We start from the raw sequence: 8325 nt of genomic DNA on the forward strand, positions 1-8325 counted from the left end.
AGCCCATTGCATGTTCCAACATCAAGAACACTCCATCTTGCTAAATCTTTATCCTCTTGACCAACAGACTCAGAGTCATCAATTTTATGTTGAATTTGTGAAATGTCAGCACATAGTCCTTTTTTCCATGAAGCAACCATTTCCATGACATCTGCCCCAAACCTTTAGAAAGAATTTAAAAAGTCATACAAAAAATCATCTTGTCAAAGAAGGTATATGTCATAGTCAATTAGATATGCATACCAAACTTCACCAACATCCCCATGTTCACGAAAATTTGTCAATTCATGTGCATATGTTGCATCCCAGTAACTTTGATACCCCAAATGATTACCTTGGTTAAAGCTTTAATTTACTAAACCTTCAATTGGAACTGAAGAAGCATAGGGCACTACCCTTGCTGTTGTAATTGATGATTAGGACCCATTTTGCCTAGCAATAACAGATCACAGATGTGACCATTATTGCAACTAAATGAGCTTCAATTCCATTCCATATCTTCAATTCCAACTCTCAAACGCTAAATGGTAATTTTCTCCAGCACTAGCAACTTCAGGGTAAGATTGACAAGTTGATTTAGTTAATGAAGAATCATGATCTTGAAACTGAATTTCAACTAAACAACACATGGGTGTCTTCAAAGTCAAGATCAAGAACTAAAGACGATGGAATTTTCTAAAAAAGAAAAACATTAAGAACAAGAACAAAGGCAAAAGGATTGGATGTTTAAGAATCATAACCCTAATTTGTTTACTAATCACAGATAAAAATGCCCAGATTGGGAAGGAAAATAAACATGCAGGTTCCAAAAATCAAGAAACCCGAACAATTTATGAAGATCTTATAAAATCAAAGAGCTAAATCCAGATAAATTCTAACACTGAAAGAAGAACAAGAAAGGGGTTTGAAAGATTAAAGATGAAAAAACATGAAAGCAGAAATTATACTCTATGGAGGAGAGACTTACCTAAAGTCGCAGGAGAAGAAGTGTTTATGCAATCAGAGTAGTTTTAGGGTTTCCTTCGGTTACTCCCTTCATGTCTCCGACAATCTCCATCTATGGAGGAGAGAGATGAGAGAAAACACGGTGGAGGGGGAGAGACGAGAAGGTGGATGCATCGATTACGGAGAAAACAAACTCAGAGAGCGGAGTAAAGTTGGATTTAGGAGAAGTTCACATGGACGATGGATACCGGAGACCAAATATGGTAGAGCAGTAGTTTCAGCATTTGCAGCTCGGAATGTTACTTGATTCTGTTCTGCTTTCTTCAGTAAATAGAACAAACAATTCCAAGAAGCTGAGATTATGCCTTCTGCTTCAAAAAGAGAGAGCTTTCCAGAACCAGAATCCAATGATGGAGAAGATGCAGCAGATGCAAGCGCTGTTGTGGTGCGATGTTGGAATGGTGGAGTCCGAGAGAAAAAACAAATTATGATGGGTAGCTATCATTGTTGGTGATGTTCGATTCATCAGAAGCCCTAGTTCTTCGCTCAATCGTCTATTTTGTGAAAGAAGACATTACCATTGCAAATGCGTTATGTTTGATTAGGGTTTACACAGAGAAGGAAGTGAAAGTCGATCAAAGAGGAAGGGGTTGCAGAGAGAAGGAAGGGAGAGAATGAAATCGATTTGGCGGGTGTAGAGAGTACACAGGAAGAGGATGGCGGGTGTTCAAAATTTTGGGGGATTTCATTTTCCCTCGGACACGCGCGTTTCTTAAAAAAAATATAAAACGACATTCACAGATGACGCACAAGTGCCTTCCGTGTTTTTAATATTTTTACATGAGACACTAATTTAAAGGCACTCAGTAATGCGCGACATAAATCCTTAAATTTTTTGAAGAGATGATACTTTTTTAATGTCACTCTCTAATGCGTAACATAAATCAAAGAGCGTCGTGTTTTGCGCGTCGTAAAAGGCTGTTTTTCTAATAGTGAGTGTACAGTGTGGAATAACCGACTTGTGAAGTATAAGCGTACAGTGGAATATCCGAGTCGTGAAGTATAAGCGTACAGTGGAATATCCGAGTCGTGAAGTATAAGCATACAGTGGAACATCCGAGTCGTGAAGTATAAGCGTACAGTATGGGATAATCGAATCGTGAAGTATAAGTGTACCAAATATAAGTGTATCACGAAGTGGAAACGACGATAAGTGAAGTAAGAGTGTCTATCAAGTATAAGCGACTACAAGTATAAGCAAAATAGAGACAATAACAGGTATAAACGCATCACGAAGTGAAAGCGTTATCGAGTAGGAGTTTAAAATAAATGAAAACGAAGCGGCAATAACTAACAAGTAAAAGTATACATGAAAACCTTGGAAAAACCTTTATACTTAGGAAAATCGCATTTTGTATTCTCTGGTAAAATAAGTGTGAAAACCTTTAGAAATCTTTGGAACCTTTATAAACCAGTTTGAAATGATTTTAGATAAAACAGTATAAGTAAGAGTTTTGAAACAATTGAAAACCACTATAGTGTCCTACTCGGTAAAAGAGTGTAAAGTGTGGTAAAACCTTGTGCATACGGGTTATCAATCACATGCGATTGATATGATAACTGGCATGTTTAACTTGTATTCCCCCCTATAAAACATGTAAAAACATTTAAAAGGTTCATTCAGGGGTATGAACTCACCTGGTGTAAGTAGGTCCGACGAAGGTGTCGGTTGGGCGTTCGGTGTCACGTAAAGACTCGAACACTCTCAATGATCTATTTAACATATGATAACATATGTTCACATACAATTAGTATATTTAATACTAATTAAACACGTATACGCACTCAAAGGAGCGGAAAACAATTTGGATAAGTGTTTGGGGTGTCCCGGGTAGCGTCTAAAGGTGTGTATGGCTTAGGAATGGAGTTTACTCTCCGAGAGTAAACCCTTAATATGTTGTTTACGGCCCACGGACTATTCACCATGAGTTTACGGCTGTAAACTCACGGTGAAGGGTTCTAGTGTGTTTTAAGGCTTCAATCTTGTTCATGGAATTATTCTAGGTCCAAAACTATATAGTATGAGTGGGTTTAAGGTCTTTAAGGGCATCTTAATGGAGTTTACGGCCCAGGGACAACTCCTAAGGGAGTTTACAGCCGTAAACTCTCATTCCTTGAGTTTATTGAAGTTTCAAGCCCCTAATACCTTGCTAGTAATTTATAATGAAGTGTGAGGCCATTTGGGGGATTTAAAACTACCTTTTTGGCATGTTTAGAGGTGTTTACGGCCTTGACACATATCTGGGCTGTAAACTCCCTTTACCCTTTCATTTTATTGAGTTTAATTGATCTAAACCCAAAAGGACAAGCCCCTAATTTATGTATTAAGTCCAAGGGTGATTTGTGAGTGTTTTTGGGGCTTTTTGACATGATTAAGAGGTGTTTACGGCCTTGGCATATGCCTGGGACGTAAAATCTCTTTTATGCCCTAAATCCATGTGTTTTAATGTTTAAACACTCCTAGGCTAAACCCTCAATTTATTTCCAAGCTTTTAGGGACAAGTTTGGGTCCTTTTGGCCTCATTTAAGGGGTTTACGGCCTAAGGAGGAGCTTAGGCCGTAAAATCCTTTTCAATAGCTTCCAAGTCCGATTTTTAAGCTATATACACGAATCATAATGTTTAGAACAAGTTAGGATAAGCGGACTTACGATTTGGAAGCGTTTAGTTGCGGATTCAGGTCGAAAACGAGTCTAGAGAGAGAGTATAGAGAGAGAGGGTGGAAAAGCTCCAAATGGAGTTTACTCCCTCTTATATATGGGTGGGAGTTGCAGCTTAGTGGAATTCTACCCAATACTGCCGTTATACGGGGCTTTTGGTCACACCCGATTTAGTGGTCGTAATAATAAAAACTAACTTTTTCCAATTAAATAGAAATGTGTGTTATATGTTTTTATTTCCTTTTATCACGACTTAACGACATATTAAACATAAACAACTGAAATGTTTATTTAATTGACGACCTCTAATTAACGGAACTTTTATAAACTGGAATATTCCGTTAACGGTAACGGGGAAATGTAACGGGACAACTTGGGTTGTCACACTGCTTCTCTTTTTGGGTTGACTCTTTGCTTTAAGCTGATAAGCGTATTGGACTTTGAATAATTAGTCCAACATGCTTAAATCTAATGGGCTAATACTATATAACTAATATAAGAAATAAAAAATGGGGGCCCTTTGGTATTTGGGGGCGAGGGCGGTCGCCCAACTTGCCCATGCTCATGGGCCGGACCATATGCTTATGATATCAAGAAAAATTAATAGGAATCATAATGAATGAAAAGGAAAAACGGACTTATTGAAAATTCGAGGTGAGATTTATAAGAATACATTTAGTGTTTTAAATCTTGATTTCTTCTTATAAAAAAAAATCTGAATTCAAGAAATACTTCTAAACCACATCATATATGTATCATATAGATTAAAAAAAATGTTTCATACCTTTTGATTTCGTCCCTTCCTAAGACATAGATTTCTATTAACACCTCTTACTTCTTATCCTGTTTGTGAATAAGAAGGATGGGTCACACAGGATGTGCATTGATTATCCGGAGCTGAACAAACTAATGGTGAAGAATCCTTATCCGTTTCCGAGGATTGATGATTTGTTCGACCAACTGCAGGGTGCATCTTGGTTTTCCAAGATTGATCTCCGGTCGGGATACCATTAAATGAGGATTCGGGATGATGACATACCAAATACAACATTCAGGACTCGGTATGGGCATTATAAGTTTGTGGTGATGCCTTTTGGGCTCACTAGTGCCCCAACAACGTTCATGGATCTCATGAATAGGGTGTGTAGACGGATGCTGGATCGGTCAGTGATAATTTTTATTGATGATATCCTAGTCTATTCTAAGACCAGGGATCAGCATGAGCAGCATCTCAGAGAGGTATTGAAGACCCTGGGGGCGAAGAGGCTGTATGCCAAGTTCTCCAAGTGTGATTTTTGGCTGCGAGAGGTACAATTTTTGGGGGCACATCATCAACCAGGAGGGCATTTCGGTTCATCCAACCAAGGTTGAGGCAGTAATGCGGTGGGAAGTACCGAAGAATGCGTCTGAGATCTGTAGCTTCTTGGGTTTAGAGGGCTATTATCGGAGATTTATCCAGTATTTCTCCAAGATTGTTGTGCCATTGACCCGCTTGACCATGAAGAATGTGACTTTTCGGTGGGGCACGGATCAACAGTTGGCTTTTGAGACCTTGAGACGGAGGTTAAGCGAGGCTTCGATCCTAGTACTACCTGAGGGGTTAGACAATTTGGTGGTGTACCGTGACACATCTATTTTGGGGTTAGGCGCGGTACTAATGTAGAGGGGGCATGTGATAGCTTATGCCGCGAGGCAGTTGAAGCCTCATGAGGCGAATTACCCCACTCACGACCTGGAATTAGGGGCAGTGGTGTTTGCCCTCAAGATTTGGAGGCATTACCTGTATGGTGTGAGGTGCACCATCTATACTGATCACTAAAGCTTGAAGTATTTGATGGATCAACAGAACCTCAATATGCGACATAGGAGGTTGTTGGATGTGCTGAAGGACTATGATTGTGAGATTCTATACCACCCTGGGAAAGCCAACGTAGTGGCTGATGCTTTTAGGCCGCAAGGGGGCAGGTTCCCCGATTGGGAACGTATGTTTGAGGATCACAGTGATCTCTCCACTGTTGGATATGATCAAGGAGGCTCAGGTCGAGGGGGTGAAGAAGGAAAATTGGAAGATAGAGCGAATTCGGGGACAATATCCTTTGTTTGTTAAGGATATCCGTGGCCTTTTGACTCAGTGTGGCCGAGTGTGGGTACCTGTGACTGGAGGAGTGACACAGAAGATATTAGAGGAGGCACACAAGTCCAGGTTCTCTATACATCCAGGGGCTACGAAAATGTATAGATACTTGAGACTGAGTTATTGGTGGCCTTGTATGAAGCGGGAGATCGCTTGGTTTGTGGAGCAGTGCTTGACCTGCAGGAAGGTTAAGGCCGAGCATCATCAGCCTCATGGAAAGGTTTAGCCGCTACCCATTCCCATGTAGAAATGGGAAGAGATCACTATGGACTTCATCACGAAGTTACCAGGATGGCAAGGGGTGTGGACACCATATGGGTGATCGTGGATAGCTTGACAAAGAGTGCCCACTTTATTATGATTTCTGAGAGTATATCCGCTAAGAAGTTGGTTGATATTTTTGTACAGGAAGTGGTGGCTAGGCACGGGGTTCCAGTTTTGGTAGTCTCTGACAGAGATGTTCAGTTTACATCTAGGTTCTGGAAGAAGTTCCATGAGGAATTGGGCACTCAGCTGCATTTTAGCACGAAATACCCCCCGATAGACGGCCAAAGTGAGAGGACGATCCAGACACTTGAGGATATGCTGCGAGCATGTTTGTTGGATTTTTGAGGGAGTTAGGATACGTACCTCCCGTTGGCACAATTTTCGTACAATAACAGTTATCACTCCAGTATCGACCGAGCTCCATTTGAGATGTTGTATGGTCGGAGGTGCATGACCCCGATTTGTTGGGAGGAGGTTGGACATCGGGTCATGGGGAGCACTGAGGTAGTGCTCAACACTACCGGGTCGATTCAACAGGTGCACGAACGACTACGGGTCATGTAGAGCCGTCATAAAAGTTATGCTGACCGGCGACGATCGGATCTTGAATTCCAGGAGGGGGACTTTGTGTGACTGAAAGTGTTGCCCTGGAAGGGGGTTATCAGGTTTCAAAAGAGGGGAAAAATATGACCTCGATATATAGGCCCGTTCAGGATTACGGCCTGTGTGGACAGGGTGGCATATCGTTTGGATTTGCCGAATGAGCTTAGCCAGATTCACAACACCTTCCATATGTCACATCTTCGGAAATGTGTCACTGACGAGTCCGCAGTCGTTTCTCTGGGTGACATTCAAGTAGACGAGAGTCTAAATTACATTGAGAGGCCTATTGCGACACTGGATAGGAAGACCAAGGGTCTTCGGAACAAGGAAGTGAAGCTTCAAAAGGTGCAATGGTAGCACCGAAGGGGCTCCGAATGGACTTGGGAGCCGAAGGAGGAGATGCGGGAGCATTACCCCGATCTATTCATATCTACGGAATTCGAGGACCAAGTCTAGTTCGAGTGGGGGAGAGTTGTAACACTCCAAATCAGGTATTATCATTGAAGCCCTTGAAAATTTTAATTATTGCATAAATAGTCCCTTAAGTACGTTGGGCCGGGCGTACTCATGAGTACACTTAGCGTACTTTGCAAGAATGATCGGGGAAGGCCAGTATGTACACTGGGCATACATGATGGATGTCCAAACCCTAATTTTTGGACTTGAGGTCTGTATAAGCATCCTTATCTCATTTGAGCCTCACCCTAATCAGCCTCTTTCACCTTCAAACGTCTGTAAAAACCCTAATTCCATTATAGAGTGTATTTTGAGCTTAAGGAGTGCATTTGTGCCATTTTAGTGTCATTCAAGAAGAAGGAGTTGTCAAGCAAGCTTAAAGTGGCTTTGGGCTTCAAGAATCTGTATCTAGTTCACCTTGAGGAGCTTCTGGAGGTATAAAGCTTTAATCTTGCCTTCTTATTCTTTAGATCTAGTTAGGGTTTTCTTTATGGTCTCTTTTGTTGGTTTTGGACCTCCTCTTGAGAGTTGATCAACTCCAGAGCTTGAAATCGTTAGATCTGAGCCTTGTGAGCATGCTAGATGCATAATGGTGCTATCTTGGGGAGTATCTAGATTTCATGCAAGAGTTTGGAGCCTTATATGAAGTCCTAATGTGAAGAATAAAGTTTTTAAGTCCCATAGAGGATGCAAGGGCATAAAGTTGCCAACTTTATGCCCTAGGACGTCTTAATGAGCTAAGATCTGGTTTTGGACGTTAGAACATCGATTATTAAGCATTTAATGGAAGGAAGTGCTTGATATGTTTGTATGTCGGGCGTAAGTTAGTGTACGCCGCGCGTACAACTCAAGGACTTAGTATGCTGCACGTACCAGGGAGGTACGTCGGGCGTACGCTCAACAGTTGGACTTGGACTTGTTTTGGGCCTTTGATATTTTAGGACCAGTTAGTCACTAGGCATGGTCACGTTTCGGGGGTTAGTGGGCCAGTTTATCTGTTTCGGGCCATGAATGTTATGGTTAGGCTTTATTGGGTCATGGAGCCCATTAATGATTTTGGATATGGACTTTGGGCCCATTAACTAAGGAAGACTCTTTGGCCATTGTGAAATGACTTAGGGATTTGGGTTCTCCATTTAGATGGGGTTTGATTCTAACATCAAGTAATGCTATTATTATTTAGCGTGGGTGGGTATGGACT

Source organism: Lactuca sativa, chromosome 7 (assembly GCF_002870075.4).
Source record: "Lactuca sativa cultivar Salinas chromosome 7, Lsat_Salinas_v11, whole genome shotgun sequence".
Taxonomy (NCBI): Eukaryota; Viridiplantae; Streptophyta; class Magnoliopsida; order Asterales; family Asteraceae; genus Lactuca; species Lactuca sativa.